The sequence below is a fragment of the Neoarius graeffei genome, chromosome 15 (assembly GCF_027579695.1).
Source record: "Neoarius graeffei isolate fNeoGra1 chromosome 15, fNeoGra1.pri, whole genome shotgun sequence".
NCBI classification, from domain to species: Eukaryota; Metazoa; Chordata; class Actinopteri; order Siluriformes; family Ariidae; genus Neoarius; species Neoarius graeffei.
The window spans coordinates 23,531,156-23,549,199 of record NC_083583.1 but is presented as its reverse complement, the minus strand read 5'-3'; the positions used below and the strand labels follow the sequence as shown (position 1 = coordinate 23,549,199).

Below are 18,044 nucleotides of genomic sequence, written 5' to 3'. Positions count from 1 at the left end.
GAGAAGACCAATGATTTGTTTGTTAAATGTGGTTTCTCTCTGTCTGTCTTTCTCTTCTCTTTGTCTCTCGCAAGATTTGTTTCATGAAGAGGAAAGGAAGGCTTCCGCTCTCAGTGTAATCTCACAGACGCTCTACATAATCTAAATCGAATAATAAAAGGAATAAAGCTTATAATCATTGATAGGTGAAGGTTCCTGTAAGGATGAAAGGAGTCTCCTGCGTCAGTGCTTTCTAACAGTCAGAGGTAAAGCTGTTGTGGGAAGAACTGTTTACAGCTGCTATAGCGCAAGTGATAATACAGTTATTCCACAAAATCGAGTCGTACATGAGCTGATAGCCGATGAGGCGCGTAGCGCTGATGGCTATAAGCCATGTACGACGAGATTGAGTGGAATAACTGTTTTATTCTATCCACATTCACTGGATTTTGAGAAACGGAGCATTTTTATTTTTTGCAAATTCGATAAATAAAAGCTTCATGCAAAACGCCCGACAAAATCAATTGTAAACAAACCGGCGAAATGACAGGAGCAATTAGTGAAAAATGCTATAATAATAATAATTCTTGAAAAAATAAAAACAGATACGTTCTTACCATCAAATATTTTTATTCCATATTTTGTTGCTTTTTTTTTTGTATTTTTTGGGGTTTTGTTTTCGAGTAGAGTTTTTATTTCATCCTCAGTTGATTCAGCAACACGCTTCGCCATTTTCTTCTTCTTCTTTTGGGTTTTTTGGCGGTCGGCAAACCAATTTAAAGGTGCATTACTATGGAATCAATTTTGTGCCAAAATGTTCATACAATACTTTTGAAATATCAAACAAAAACGACAAATAAAAATACAAAATAAAAGTCAATTTTTTTAGACTGGCAAACAAATTATTCGTGTAATCGTGCAAAATATCAGTCTATTACTCTTCAGAAACCGTTTATTTTTGTTCCGCGTCTTTCTCAGTTTTGTTTGACGTAATTTATTTTGGTTGCGATTCCAGCTTTCTTGTTTGCGCTCCCTGACTTTTTGCTTGCAGTTTTGGCACAAACTTCACGTGTGGGTGGGCTGTCCAGGAACGCATTCCCATTGGGTAACTTGTGTTTGACTGACAGCTACGCTCAGCCATTACCCCGGAGGCTGTTGCGGCCATTTCCTACTCGGATTCTGGCGGACTGTTTGACGAGTGACCGATCCATTGATGGTAAACAAGGATCGAGTGGACTTCAGTGGTGACTATGATATTGAATTAATTAAACAAAGTGTAAATTCAATATCATAGTCGCCACTGAAGTCCACTTGATCCTTGTTTACCGTCAATGGATCGGTCACTCGTCAAACAGTCCGCCAGAATCCGAGTAGGAAATGGCCGCAACAGCCTCCGGGGGAATGGCTGAGCGTAGCTGTCAGTCAAACACAAGTTACCCAATGGGAATGCATTCCTGGACAGCCCACCCACACGTGAAGTTTGTGCCAAAACTGCAAGCAAAAAGTCAGGGAGCGCAAACAAGAAAGCTGGAATCGCAACCAAAATAAATTACGTCAAACAAAACTGAGAAAGACGCGGAACAAAAATAAAAGGTTTCTGAAGAGTAATAGACTGATATTTTGCACGATTACACGAATAATTTGTTTGCCAGTCTAAAAAAATTGCCTTTTTTTTTTTTTTTTTTGTATTTTGATTTGTCATTTTTGTTTGATATTTCAAAAGTATTGTATGAACATTTTGGCACAAAATTGATTCCATACATTACCGCTGCTGACTGGGAACAGGAGATATTGGGGGGGGCAAACAAACCTATCTTATTTTAGCTATTTCTGTTTCTTTTAAATACTTGAGAACAAAGCCGCCATTTTGTTTTTCTCCACTCACAGTATATGAGCTTATATCGTAGTAGTAGAGCAGCCAGTCAGAGCGTGGTGTGATTACTCATATCCAGTGAATGTGGATAGAATAATAGGAATTAACTGGACTAAAGGATGTTCTGCAATATGTAACTATAAAAGAATAAAAAGTACCATGTATCATTCTTCAATATTGAAAACCTCTCTCTCTCTCTCTCTCTCTCTCTCTCTCTCTCTCTCTCTCTTCGCTTCAAGATTTCTTTCAGGAAGAGCAAAGCAAGGCAGATCCATCATCTCAATCATCGCTTCGAATTTCAGTGTAATCTCAGACATTTCTTGGTAAGATTTTATCGCATTTATTTATAACAAAGGCATTCGTTCATAGACATGTGATGGATTCTGTAATAGTTGAGCTTTACTTAGACAGCACATTGTCATGTAGAGCTTAAAAAAGTTCCAGCACCAGATCGGATCCATCACATTTATATGACTGTATCATCGACTGACACTTTAGCATAAATATTTCATTTGTACTGTACTGTCAGTCACATTGTAAGCAACTCATCCTAGACACTCGACCCTCTGTATGAGCTTGTCATTTTGTCATAATGACAAAAATGTTCAACAACAACTTGAGCATTCGATCAGTGAAATATGATGAAACAGTCACGTGATATCCATTTTCACCAGTAAAAAGTACTTTCTCTCTCTTGAGATCAATATTTTTCAGGCAGAAGGACAAACTAGTCCATTTGGAGTAAAATTGAAGAAAGATTAAAAAAAACAAAACAGAATTGGAGAGCTACAGTTAAAAAGACACAAACTCTAAACAGGAAAGGGTTAACGCGAACATCGTTACTGTAGTGCAATTAGAAAAAAAATGCTTGAATGTGCAATGGTACATGTAGAGATTTGGCAGATGGTGTTTAGCAAAATTGTCTTATAATAAGTCGAAGTATAAATTCAGTCCAGTCACTGAGGGTTAAGGTTCTTGCTCAAGGACCCAACGGTGGGCTCAACTGGTTGACTTAAACTCACAACCTTCTACTCGCAAACTTAACTACTGAGCTACTACTGCTCTATAACACACAGTCGAATGTTACCTCGATCACAAACCTTATCCGTGTTTGATATACATATGTGTTATCAGGTTTTTTTAAATAGCATTTAATATTATTCAGACACGCAGCGCTTTAGGAATTAATTCAGCTCTGAATTTAAACCTTCTCTCCCCTCCTTCTCGCCTCATGTTGCCTCTTCAGCTCTGAAACCAAACCCTCTGGCTGCCTCCTGTCTGACCGCCGCTCTGCACGTTTGATGCTAATTAGGTTCCCTTCGAGTCAAAAACTACACTCAATAAACACAGAAATCAAATAAAATTGTCTCCAAATATTAGCTCCTCAATCTGCCTTCCTGTAGTCGTATGAAGCCAGCTTTTGTGGATTGGAAATAGAAACCTCTGTGCTTGCCAAATCAAGCTGTGTATTAGATCTGGAAGGCGACCTGAGTGGGTTTTACTGCCCTTACTGTTGAGATCCAGCTCTGGCGTCCGAACCCGTGGGATCGAGGTCTGGCACCGTGCCCTGGCGCGAGCCTTAAAAAAAAAAAAAACCTCTTTGCACTTTATTACCAGTGAGCTCTGTCTTACCAGTGCTTAGTACAACTTAAAGATCCTGAAAGGGGTCTAAAGCTCAGGCGTCTCAGGCAGTTTCACACTTCAAAATTCAGATCATGGATTTTTATTTTTTTTTCTACTGACAGGAAATCATACGTTTTGATATAAAACAAGAACTAGCTCTCCCTCATCTTATTTTGCATAATTCTTTAATGTGGTATATATTCATGTTTTTAGACTGTCAGATTACTGTCAGATTCAGTTTCCACTCGCAGTGGATATGTATATACAGGGAGACATGTTTGGACTCAAACGGGTCTTTTATGAGAAAATGACTGTAGGAGAAATGAATGGAAATGAATAAACACGTCGGAGGTTCGAGTATTTGGAGCTGCTTGAGGCACAGTGTTATCGTAGGTGATCCAAAAGCAGTTTGTTTGCATTGTAGTGGAGAAGGTACAGTTTTGCTCTGTTGCATGACCATGAAAGGACTCTTTAGTAAAATTGTGTTCTTGAAAACCAGTTACAATTAAAAAAAAAAACAACAAATGTCGTACAATTTGCTGTGGCGTGTTTGGTATCTGGACAGTACAGGTGGTAGCGTTGGTGATTCATAACTCCAGGGTCTCTGGTTCAATCCTGAGCTCGGGTTACTGTCCGTGTGGAAGTTACGTCTCCAATCCACCCACTGGCATGTTTTTGGGAGGCAGAAGGAAACCAGAGAACCCAGAGAGAACATGCATGGAAACTCCAGACGGAGAGTAACCTGAGCTCAGGATTGAACCGGGGATCCTTTAGCTGTGAGGCAGATTTAAAATCGCAGAGGGTTTGCGTCTCTATACCGGAGAATATTTATTTAAATCAAGGGATCTAGCATATACCGTTACATCTTAAATCCGTTTTCTAATCCTGCTTCGCAACTAAGAGGATCGTCACAGCTTCTGATGATTTTCTTTTTTGCGAAGAGTACTCTTTAATTAATTAATTAATTAAGCAGCTTTTAAATCACTGTGTTACTTTTTCACTCGCCTCAATGTCTTTGCTTCATTCGGATCACTGCTCAGCTGTACTTCACTTCCCGCCTTGTTTCAGGGACATCACACTTCTGACCTTGTGGAGACTGTGGCTCAGTTCTGATCGAATTGTCATTCGCTAATCCTCTTCCTCAGACCAATCCTATTCACTCTGGTAATAGCCTGCACTGAGACCTTTGACCTAAGAGGGTCAAAAGTGTGCCAGGTGATGTCATATCGCATGGCAGGGTTACATTACAGGGGTAATTCACCAAAATATGCAAACATTGCTAGTTATGTTTTTCAACAGCATTTTTAGATGACATATTTTACAAACATGGATTTGAGAAAAGGTTGAGGCAGCTAGTAAAATATAACGTCATATTAATGACATTCGTAACTTTCTGAGCGATATTAAACAGACAGAATCGCGTTCTATATAAGTTTTGAGGTAAAAATGCATTTGGTTTGGTTCTCATGTGATTCAGCTCTGACTCCGTTATTTTTAGTATAAATTCCATGGTTTTGCTCAGATGCAGGGGGAAGCTGGAAAAAAAAGGACTAGCAGGCATAAAAATCAATATAAGGTTTAATTTTGGGCATCTGCATCAGATTATTTTCTGTTAACATGTCTTAAATTGGATTATATTGGTATTTTGGACTTTTATAGAATGGAATACAACAGCACTAACAACCGTCATGAAAATACACAAAATGAAGAAGTGAGGCTAGGGCTGAGTTCTTTCTAGCTCAGATTGTAGATCCATGCAGTCTGTCAGTGATCGTTGTGTCTGGTGCTTACAGAGTGAATGGCTCTTCGGTTTCATGCGTGTTGGGCTTCAGCTAGCTTTGCTAAACATTATCAGCAGTGATTGACAAGGCACATTTGAAAAAAAAAATTTTTTGGGGGGGGCTTTTTCCACCTTTATTGGATAGGACAGTGCAGAGACAGGAAACAAGCGGAAGAGAGACGGGGAGGGATCGGGAAACGACCCTGGGCCGGAATCGAACCCGGGTCCCCAGATCCATGGCACAGCGCCCTATCCACCTGAGCCACGACACCCCCGGCACATTTGAAATGCAATCACGGGTCTATAGGCATGTAACGATTCACCCAATTCATAATTTGATTCAATTCACCATATTGGGTTCATGACTCGATTTTCCCGTGACTTTTTTTTTTTCAGTTAAATGAAGAAAATTTTATTACCAATAAGTGCAACATTTATTTTCCTATTCTTTATCGACTTAAATAGTCTCATCTCATTATCTCTAGCCGCTTTATCCTTCTACAGGGTCACAGGCAAGCTGGAGCCTATCCCAGCTGACTACGGGCGAAAGGCGGGGTACACCCTGGACAAGTCGCCAAGTCATCACAGGGCTGACACATAGACACAGACAACCATTCACACTCACATTCACACCTACGGTCAATTTAGAGTCACCAGTTAACCTAACCTGCATGTCTTTGGACTGTGGGGGAAACCGGAGCACCCGGAGGAAACCCACGCGGACACGGGGAGAACATGCAAACTCCACACAGAAAGGCCCTCGCCGGCCACGGGGCTTGAACCCGGACCTTCTTGCTGTGAGGCAACAGCGCTAACCACTACACCACCGTGCCGCTCTATTTATCTCATTTTATTAAATATAGGAATGAATTTTTGATCGCTATTTTGTCACTGCTATAACAAGTTATTATGAGTGTTTGAAATATGCTCTGTAATATATCAGTCCATATGTCAAAGCAATGGCCGTAAACGAGGTTCGTTGAGACCTGTGCGAGACATCATAGGATGGAAGTAAAATGTACAGCGGAAATCAAAGTGACCAACATCTGCCAATGTTGTCAAAAGACGCGCGCGCCCTCTTTCGAACGCTGATGTAATCAAGCCAGAAGTTTAGTTTGTTTTGATAGCAATCAGGAAAGTTTGAAAAAAGTCGGCAGTAATCGTCATTTAAACTCGTTTTTGTGCAATATTTCATTTGGAAAATAGTTTTCAAAATGGCAGCACTGACACCTGGCTGACACTTCACATTTCGAAGTCTCACACAAGTCTTGTGAAGATCGCGCGGATAAGCGACGCCTGCCGTGGACCAAACGAACTAAATTCAACACGGCTAAAAACCGAATAGGCCGATAAGTATAATATTTAATTGCAATTAGTTGCCAATACAAGTCACGATATGAGGTTATTAAAACCGAAAACATAATTGAATAACGTTAATTAAGAAATAAAACAAGTTTCAAAATGACTTCAGTTCTCCTTTAATAACCAACAATAATTATTTACCCACATTTGTAAAGATTGGAGTAAAGTATAATAGCCTATGAACTAAAATATTGCTTTTATTAAAAATGGAAAAGTTAACAAATAGGCCTTTTCTTAATCATCTTTTATGAACATTTACTACCTCCATTTGCTTCTCTTTTCTTTAGCTTTCAGCAGTCTGTAGAACGAGAGCTCTGATTTCTTGTTAAATCTGTTTGTACAGTCAATCACACAACTCTTTCCCATTTTAGATCTGTTTATTTTGTGTGGTTTTTTTCATGGCATAAGTGCTGTTACTTCCGCCTCGGGTGAAGTCACGCTATTGTACATTTTGGCTGTCTAATCAATACAGTTACAGCAAGGGAAAACTAAAAGATTATGCAGTCTGATAATAATCACTTTTAATTTTTTATTTCATCGATTCAAATCGTCATAAATTTGTATCACGATTTATCATCACACAATATATCATTACATGCCTAGTAATGAATGCAAACTATGTTACAGATAGACGAAGCACACTTTGTCCAAACAAAGTATGAATTACACAAAAAGACAGAGGACAGAAACATAAAGGCCTAAGCACACTTAGGCTACATCCACACGGCAACGAGTTTTTTTTTTTTTTTTTTAGCGGGTAAAAAAAAATATCGCGTCCACATGGGCAACGGATCAGTAAAATATCAGGTACATATGGCAACGCAACGCTTGCTGAAAATGATGCAATACACATGCCACACCTCTACGTGCGCTGTAAGACAGTCCCATCGGAGACACCAGAACAATAGAAGAAGTAGGACGCATGCGCATAAACCCCTTCTCCTACCCAGCGTGAATGCGTGAGTGCTGCTTGTTCTAGTCATGTGGTTGTGATGTCATCGTAAACAAATCCGTTCTACTCATCCAGACGACTTCGCAGCGGCGCCGTTGCCAGATTTTTCCACTCTGGAAACCGTTTTGGGGCACCCAAAACACCGGTGCCGTGTGGACACCAGGCCGAAACGATAAAAAATTTTATCGGATTCACCTGAATCCGTTGCCGTGTGGACAGGGCCTTAAAGTGGAGAGGATATCTGTGATGGTTGCATGATGATGATACGCTATATGACAAAAAGTGTGTGGGTGCTTGACCATGAGCCCCATACATGGGTCTTCCCAAAACCTTTGCCACAAGATTGGAAACATACGATCGTCTAGATTGTCTTTGTGTGCTGTAGCATTACAATTTTCTTTCACTGGAGCTAAAAGGCCTAAACCTGCATGACAATGTCTCTGTGCACAAAGTTAGCTCCATGAAGGTTGGAGTGGAAGAACTCAAGTGACCTGCACAAAGCCCTGACCTCAACACCACTGAACACATTTGGGATGAACTGGAACACTGACTGCACCCCAGGCCTCCTCACCCAACATCAGTGCCTGACCTCACTAATGCTCTTGAATTAGTAAATGATCATAAATCCCCAAACAATAATCCACGTAGGATTCCAAATTGGAACGGCCATCGTGTACGAGTGCTCTAGTGGGCGCTAATAAAATTTCACGACAATTTCCTCAACTATTGGAAGAAGATTGCATTCCTCAAAGTCTTAGAACAGATTGACTTGGGCACAGCTGATTTGTAACAACCAGTCACAAGCTGAGTTACGTAGCGTGTTTGTTAACTGGATTCACTCAGCTTCTGTCAACATGCCGTGTATGTTTGGCATACGGAGGAAGACAGCATGAAGCCAGTAGAGCATTATGGATGGGATATTACAGTGGGGCAAAAAAGTATTTAGTCAGCCACCAATTGTGCAAGTTCTCCCACTTAAAAAGATGAGAGAGGCCTGTAATTTTCATCATAGGTACACTTCAACTATGAGAGACAGAATGAGGGGAAATAATCCAGGAAATCACATTGTAGGATTTTTAATGAATTAATTGGTAAATTCCTTGGTAAAATAAGTATTTGGTCACCTACAAACAAGGAAGATTTCTGGCTCTCACAGACCTGTAACTTCTTCTTTAAGAGGCTCCTCTGTCCTCCACTCGTTACCTGTATTAATGGCACCTGTTTGAACTCGTTATCGGTATAAAATACACCTGTCCACAACCTCAAACAGTCACACTCCAAACTCCACTATGGCCAAGACCAAAGAGCTGTCAAAGGACACCAGAAACAAAACTGTAGACCTGCACCAGGCTGGGAAGACTGAATCTGCAATAGGTAAGCAGCTTGGTGTGAAGAAATCAACTGTGGGAGCAATTATTAGAAAATGGAAGACATACAAGACCACTGATAATCTCCCTCGATCTGGGGCTCCACGCATGATCTCACCCCGTGGGGTCAAAATGATCACAAGAACAGTGAGCAAAAATCCCAGAACCACACGGGGGGACCTAGTGAATGACCTGCAGAGAGCTGGGACTAAAGTAACAAAGGCTACCATCAGTAACACACTACGCCGCCAGGGACTCAAATCCTGCAGTGCCAGACGTGTCCCCCTGCTTAAGCCAGTACATGTCCAGGCCCGTCTGAAGTTTGCTAGAGAGCATTTGGATGATCCAGAAGAGGATTGGGAGAAGGTCATATGGTCAGATGAAACCAAAATGGAACTTTTTGGTAAAAACTCAACTTGTCGTGTTTGGAGGAGAAAGAATGCTGAGTTGCATCCAAAGAACACCATACCTACTGTGAAGCATGGGGGTGGAAACATCATGCTTTGGGGCTGTTTTTCTGCAAAGGGACCAGGACGACTGATCCGTGTAAAGGAAAGAATGAATGGGGCCATGTATCGTGAGATTTTGAGTGAAAACCTCCTTCCATCAGCAAGGGCATTGAAGATGAAACGTGGCTGGGTCTTTCAGCATGACAATGATCCCAAACACACCGCCCGGGCAACGAAGGAGTGGCTTTGTAAGAAGCATTTCAAGGTCCTGGAGTGGCCTAGCCAGTCTCCAGATCTCAACCCCATAGAAAATCTTTGGAGGGAGTTGAAAGTCCGTGTTGCCCAGCGACAGCCCCAAAACATCACTGCTCTAGAGGAGATCTGCATGGAGGAATGGGCCAAAATACCAGCAACAGTGTGTGAAAACCTTGTGAAGACTTACAGAAAACGTTTGACCTCTGTCATTGCCAACAAAGGGTATATAACAGAGTATTGAGATGAGCTTTTGTTATTGACCAAATACTTATTTTCCACCATAATTTGCAAATAAATTCTTTAAAAATCAGACAATGTGATTTTCTGGATTTTTTTTTCTCATTTTGTCTCTCATAGTTGAGGTATACCTATGATGAAAATTACAGGTCTCTCTCATCTTTTCAAGTGGGAGAACTTGCACAATTGGTGACTGACTAAATACTTTTTTGCCCCACTGTAGATGGCTGTCTAATAGTTTACTCACATCATTCGTATTATGCCATCAAGGTATAATACTTTGCGCAACCTCAATAGTTCGATTATTAAGCGATTGTTAGATATTTGATTTTAGCCGTCATTGCTCAGAGGTCTTTTTTCCCTCTTAATTGAGTATCTTTTACCTGAATGTGCTTCTCACACTTTGGGGTAAAGCATGTGTGAGTTCATATAGAGAGAGCATGGGGGTTTGGAGGAGAGGTGTGTGTGTGTGTGTGTGTAGAGCTCAGAGCTGTGTTTACGGCTCTGCTCGCAGTAGGGAGTCTTCAGTTCTATTTACTCAGCCTTAACATGAAAACGAGGCTTGTCAGTGCAAAGAGGTCCCAATTTCAACTGGAAGGAAACAGTAATCCGGTAAAATCCAGGGGATACGTTATAATTAGGTTGCCAAATCAAATGATTTGGTAAAGTCTGAAGTGGTTAGACTGCGTAGGAATATCTCTCTGGTCTGACTGAGAGCCTCTTTAAGATGCATTTCAGTTAATTCATTGTAATTTTATTGCAGTTATTAACATACACATTAATGACTGAAGTAAAATGAAATGCAACCTGCAGAACACGACATAGTATTCAGAATGCATTGTAAGGTTGTTCCAGTGCATGATTAGTTCAAGTAAACTTTCTTAGACGAGCCATTGGAGGCTCAAAGCCATGGCGTAATGGTTAGAGAAGCACCTTTGGGACCCACCAGTTCGATTCCCTGGACCAGCAGGAATGGCTGAGCAAGGTACCTAAACTCCAACTGGTCCCCAGGCTGCTCTGGATATGTTGTCTGCTGCTCTGGATAAGAGCATCTGCTAAACACCTGGAGTGTCATGTCAAAGCATCAAGTTATAATCAGTGCACACTTCAGGAGCAGAACTGATTTTTGCAGTTTTCTTTAAAAAAAAAAAACAACGACGATGATGACAATTGCTAAAGCTGAAGCAATGGAATGCTTAATATTTTTTTTTATAATGCATAAGCGGTTTTAAAATCAGTGGTACATAACACCCTTAATTGTTAGCAAACTAGCTAACTAGCACACTAGCAATTTAATAGCTATAAATTTAACCCGCTATTTCCAAGGAAATAAACCTTAAAAATTGGTTGAATGAGAGGTTCTCAAACTTTGTACAGCCAAAGACCATTTAAATGAGACAAAAAAATTCCATATGGATTTATTTTATGAACAAAACCAGATTATTCAAATATTCGGCTTGTTATTTAAACGTGTACAATAATTTTCCAGCAATTTGCTGGAGCCATTTTGTAAAAATAATAATAATAAAGAAAATGTAATTTTCTATTCCATTTTTCCTTAGATTTTTTTAATTACAGATCACATTTTTAATTAAAATTGTTTAATAAGTTTAATAAAAGTTGACATTATTTATATTTCTGGCCCTACTTTAAATCCATTCAATTTCATCAAATATGTAAGTTAATTTCTATAAGAATCAAAAATAAATATAATAACACAGTTAAATATAAACATTTTTACATAGTGGACCCCGGCGATGCTTCATGGACCCTGAGTAGCATTTTGAGAATCATAAATTATGTTGTTCTTGTTGCTAAGAGGCTAGCATTCTTATTGCAAACCTTCTCTTGTTCTGTTGGTTTGTGTAACAGGGACGCTACGTCCAACAGCCGTGAGGAGAAACCTAAAAAGTCATGTTAAAAACAATATTAAGGCACATTGTAGGCATGACAGACAATGAAAAAGAAGAGCAACGATGATGCACTCAGCAACAGCATTACAGTCTGGCTGTTACAGGAACACTCCAGTGTTGAAACCTGTTACCTCCAGACTCGCACAAGAAGAAGCCTTTATTTGTCACATGTACTCAAGTCAAAGTCCTTCCCGCACCACTCATGGCACCTTTGGCGGCGCCAATCTCCATTTCATAGCCCTCGGCCTCTCGCCTATATTACATAGCTAGGGTTACAGTGGGGGGCTGGTCCTCTGGGAGTTTGACTCCCCACTTATATCTGTATTGCAGCGTGCCTTTCCAGATGGCAGTAGGCACCATTTTTATGGTGGTCTTTGGTATGACCCGACCTGTGAGTAGAACTCATGATCAAGAGGTGGCCACGCTAACCACTAGGCCACTCGCCAGTCCACATGTACTCAAGCACAGTGAAATTCTTCCTCTGCATTTAACACATCTGAAGCAATGAACACATACACATACCCAGAGCAGTGAGCAGCTATGCTACAGCACCCAGGGAGCAGTTGGGGGTTAGGTGCCTTGCCCAAAGGCACTTCAGCCATGATACAGAGGGAGGGGAAAGTGCCGTTCATTCACTCAACTCCATTTTCTTGCTGGTCCCCGGAATCAAACCAGCGACCCTTTAGGCCCAAGGCTGCTTCTCTAATCTTCAGGCCACGGCTGCCCCAATGGACGTCTCAGAGCAGCTGTTAATAAATATTTCAATTTGCAGCAAAATATAGAAGCGAATGTAGTTTTATGCAACTTTCCAACACTGCAGCAATGCTGAAAAATTCATTTATCCATTTGTGATCAGAAGCACAGTGCTACATTTGTAATGCAGTATAAAAGGGTTTTTTGTTCTTTTCTCAGTACAGTAAAGCATGTCATGGTAATTGCTAATGCGCTACAGATGTGCTGGAGATGTAGGGCGTTATAGCCCGACTGATATATTAACTGGCCAATAAATCTGTAAGAGGCATCAGTGGAAGTCGCACCAGTGAAGAACTTTTTTTACATTCTCTGTAAATCGCTTTTCTGAATGTGATGCTATTTTGTACATCAAGCAAATATTCTGTAAGTGCTAGGGGGTGCTAATGACACTCAGAAAGGTGTGTGTGTGTGTGCGTGCGCACGTGTGTGTCTCAGTACCTGGATGAAGGTCCTCACAGCATGTGTTCGTTCCCGGTTGTTATATAGTGTTCAGGCTTGGGAACTCTTAGCGGCAGAGATCCAAAAGATTGAAGTTATATGGAACGGCTTCCTGTGAAAGATGTTCGCTGGTGGATACGCCCGGAAAAATGTCCCACCAAAAAGCCAAAAGAAAAGGGGCGTTGATCCTGCCTCTTAACTCAAAAGAGAGTTGGACTGGGCTTATAAGATTTCGAATGCCTGACTCCATCAGATCACCGACTCTGTTTATTCAGGACTTCTGCCACATCGAGTATTTTAAGTACATTGTACATGTATAGAGAAGGAACAACAATTCCATACAGAAGCAGGTGTTTTTCGATAAGAGAAGAAGATGGAGGAAGTTAGAAGAACTGTTGGGGATGGACAAGCAACAGGCCATGAGGGTCATGATGGACAAAAAGGATTTAATGCAGCTGTTAGAACAGAGGTTCCCCCACCCCAAGAAGCTGAAACCCCCCTCCCAAGGCCGTACACACACCAAGTGGGCAAAACTCTCTCTGTGTGTGTGTGTGAGAGAGAACATTCATATGGGGGATGCCATGGCCTAATGGTTACAGAAGCAGCTTTGTGACCAAAAGGTCACTGGTTTGATTCCCTGGACCAGCAGGGATGGCTGAAGTGCCCTTGAGCAAGGCACCTAACCCCCTACTGCTCCCCAGGCTGCTCTGGGGACATTCTACATCACTCTGGATAAGAGCAGCTGCTAAATGCCATGTAATGTAATGTAACACTTTTGGGATTTGAACTTGTTTGATGAGATGCTGTTTGTTCATCTCATTATCTCTAGCCGCTTTATCCTGTTCTACAGGGTCGCAGGCAAGCTGGAGCCTATCCCAGCTGACTACAGGCGAAAGGCGGGGTACACCCTGGACAAGTCGCCAGGTCATCACAGGGCTGACACATAGACACAGACAACCATTCACACTCACATTCACACCTACGGTCAATTTAGAGTCACCAGTTAACCTAACCTGCATGTCTTTGGACTGTGGGGGAAACCGGAGCACCCGGAGGAAACCCACGCGGACACGGGGAGAACATGCAAACTCCGCACAGAAAGGCCCTCGCCGGCCACGGGGCTCGAACCCAGGACCTTCTTGCTGTGAGGCGACAGCGCTAACCACTGCACCACCGTGCCGCCGCTGTTTGTTCAAGTTTTGGAATTTAACCAAGATAGACCATTTTAAAATATGGGTTTTCCACTGGTTCATTGGCTAGTTAATAGTTTCTGAAAGGGAAATCTTACATTTACTTCAGAGAGACAAACCAAAAGCCAGATAGGGTGCTAGTGTAGGTTTTTTTGTTTGTTTGTTTGTTTGTTTGTTTGTTTGTTTGTTTGTTTGTTTTAAACTAAAGACATTACATTACAGGCATTTAGCAGACACTGTTATCCAGAGCGACAAACAACATACACAGAGCAGCCTGGGAAGCAGTTGGGGGTTAGGTGCCTTGTTCATGAGCACTTGAGCTATTCCTGCTGGTCTAGGGAATCAAACCTTTTGGGCCCAAAATTGCTTCTCTAACCTTTAGACCATGGCTTCCCCCTGCATCAAACTCTAAAGACTGCATCAGACTCTCAACTCTAATCAAAATAAAGTACTTAGTGTGCTACACTACTTTTCTCTTTGTATAAAATGATATGCAGTGCTCAGCATAAATGAGTGCACCCCCTTTGAAAAGTAACATTTTAAACAATATCTCAATGAACACAAACAATTTCCAAAATGTTGACAAGACAAAGTTTAATATAACATCTGTTTAACTTATAACGTGAAAGTAAGGTTAATAATATAAACTTAGATTACACATTTTTTCAGTTTTACTCAAATTAGGGTGGTGCAAAAATGAGCACACCCCACAACAAAAACTACTACATCTAGTACTTTGTATGGCCTCCATGATTTTTAATGACAGCACCAAGTCTTCTAGGCATGGAATGAACAAGTTGGTGACATTTTGCAACATCAATCTTTTTCCATTCTTCAACAACGACCTCTTTTAGTGACTGGATGCTGGATGGAGAGCGATGCTCAACTTGTCTCTTCAGAATTCCCCATAGGTGTTCGACTGGGTTCAGATCAGGAGACATACTTGGCCACTGAATCACTTTCACCCTGTTCTTCTTCAGAAATCCAACAGTGGCCTTAGATGTGTGTTTAGTATCATTGTCATGTTGGAAAAAGTGCACGACGACCAAGCGCACGGAGTGATGGTAGCATCTTCTCTTTCAGTATAGAGCAATACATCTGTGAATTCATGATGCCATCAATGAAATGCAGCTCCCCGACACCAGCAGCACTCATGCAGCCCCACATAAGGACACTGCCACCACCATGTTTCACTGTAGGCACCAGGCATTTTTCTTTGTATTCCTCACCTTTGCAACGCCATACAGTTTTGAAGCCATCAGTTCCAAAAACATTTATCTTGGTCTTATCACTCCAGAGTATAGAGTCCCAGTAGTCTTCATCTTTGTCAGCATGAGCCCTGGCAAACTCTAGGCGGGCTTTTTTGTGCCTGGGCTTTAGGAGAGGCTTCTTTCGTGGACGGCATCCATGCATGCCATTCCTCTGCAGCGTACACCGTATTGTGTCACGGGAAATAGTCACCCCAGTTTGGCTTTCTACTTCTTTAGATAACTGCAGTGAACTTGCATGCCGATTTTCTTCAACGCTTCTCACCAGAAGACGCTCCTGTCGAGGTGTTAACTTCCGTGGACGACCTGGATGTCTCTCTGAGATGGTTGCAGTTCCATCTTTCTTAAATTTTTGTACCACTTTTGCTACAGTATTCTGACTGATAAGTAAAGCTTTGCTGATCTTCTTGTAGCCTTCACCTTTGTGGTGCAAAGAAATTATTTTCTTTGGGGAATTCTGAAGAGACAAGTTGAGCATCACTCTCCATCCAGCATCCAGTCACTAAAAGAGGTCGTTTTTGAAGAATGGAAAAAGATTGATGTTGCAAAATGTCTCCAACTTGTTCATTCCATGCCTAGAAGACTTGGTGCTGTCATTAAAAATCATGGAGGCCATACAAAGTACTAGATGTCGTAGTTTTTGTTGTGGGGTGTGCTCATTTTTGCACCACCCTAATTTGAGTAAAACTGAAAAAATGTGTAATCTAAGTTATATTATTAACCTTACTTTCACGTTATAAGTTAAACAGATGTTATATTAAACTTTGTCTTTTCAACGTTTTGGAAATTGCGTTCATTGAGATATTGTTTAAAATGTTACTTTTCAAAGGGGGTGCACTCATTTACGCTGCGCACTGTATACTGATTACTTTTTTTTTTACGTTGCTCCGATGGTAATGTTCTTTTCAGTCAGCCCTTAATGAACTTGCCTTAGTGTGTGTTAAAGTGCTGCTGCTGCTGCTGTGAGTGAAGTAACTTGGCATTATCAGTGTTTCCTTGTCTTATGGCTTAATCCTCACATCTGTTTTCGCTCTTGTAGAGAAGCGACCGAGGCAGACAGAGACCAGTGGGGGAACATTAGTGGAAATGTAATTGGAAGAACCAGCATATGGTGCTCTATTCTAAACACATGAAAAGTGACCGGTTCAGGGCAGGATGACTCTGTTCCATCATGAGCTCAGCCTCTTCTGTGAGGGGAAAAGCTTTTTTGTGCCACACTAATAAAAGGTTATACAGCAGTTAAACCGTGTTGTATTATGCAGAACTAATTAGATATGCAGGTGTTCTTTATTTAATCTTGGAAATTGTGTAAATATTGTGGAATTTCTGAAGGCTGTGAGAAAGTAATTACACTTTTCCCGCCTTTCAAATTAAGCCCAGATGTTTTTAATCGTTTTTGAGCATTGCTTTGTCATTCGCCACTTATGGTGGAAAACACTCGCACTATGCCTAATTAGTCAGCGAGGCCTAGCATGAAGCTGCCATGCAAGACCACGAGGGTGCCATTGAGTTTATAATGAATCAAAGTCAAAGTATGATTTACGACAGAAGACAGACATGTCCTCACCAGCAGAGTCACGTTATTCAGTCGGGTCTCACTAATGTCCTGTCATGCCAAATGAACATGCGTTTAGATCAGGACGAAGTGTGGAGTTTGTTTGTATTTTTTTTGGTTTTATTTGGCCAGATTATTAGGTACAATGATCTCGTCAGTAATAAACTTACGCACCAACAGAGCTTTTGTCTGGCGCATATGTTTAAAAGTTTGTCATATTGTCTGGAGATCTGAAAGTTTGAGTCCCCAGTGTGCCACAGCCATCCAAGAGAGCATACACTACCGTTCCAAAGTTTGGGGTCACTTTGAAATGTCCTTATTTTTGAAAGAAAAGCACTGTTCTTTTCAATGAAGATCACTTTAAACTAATCAGAAATCCACTCTATACATTGCTAATGTGGTAAATGACTATTCTAGCTGCAAATGTCTGGTTTTTGGTGCAATATCTCCATAGGTGTATAGAGGCCCATTTCCAGCAACTCTCACTCCAGTGTTCTAATGGTACAATGTGTTTGCTCATTGCCTCAGAAGGCTAATGGATGATTAGAAAACCCTTGTACAATCATGTTAGCACAGCTGAAAACAGTTGAGCTCTTTAGAGAAGCTATAAAACTGACCTTCCTTTGAGCAGATTGAGTTTCTGGAGCATCACATTTGTGGGGTCGATTAAATGCTCAAAATGGCCAGAAAAATGTCTCGACTATATTTTCGATTCATTTTACAACTTATGGTGGGAAATAAAAGTGTGACTTTTCATGGAAAACACAAAATTGTCTGGGTGACCCCAAACTTTTGAACGGCAGTGCAACTCACCCTGTTCTTATATGGGAAGACGCTTTTCCTCTGGAGTCTCCTGTTGACCAGAGTGGCGTCTGTTAGCTCTACGTACAGAATTGCACTGAGCTGAACGTAGAATCCGGATGTAAAGATCATCCCAAACGATACACTGAGTGTAACTAAGGAGTTGTAGAGTTGTTTTTAAATCTTTTATTTATAGCATGTGTGTATAATTTGTGTGTAGTTAAATAGTTTGTACTGTATATCATTTAA

General features: G+C 41.0%; 1 protein-coding gene across 7 annotated transcripts in view; it reads left to right on the top strand.

Annotated features, from left to right (window-relative positions):
- LOC132899289 (myocyte-specific enhancer factor 2A-like) overlaps positions 1-18,044 on the top strand; it is a 69,424-nt gene that overhangs the window by 9,702 nt on the left and 41,678 nt on the right. For 5 of the 7 annotated variants that reach the window (XM_060941049.1, XM_060941050.1, XM_060941051.1 and 2 more), the window contains 2 exons: positions 75-245; positions 2,092-2,175. The gene's annotated coding sequence lies outside the window, so the exon portion shown is untranslated. The remainder of the gene's footprint in view (positions 1-74; positions 246-2,091; positions 2,176-18,044) is intronic. The other 2 variants (XM_060941052.1, XM_060941054.1) reach the window with 1 other exon arrangement.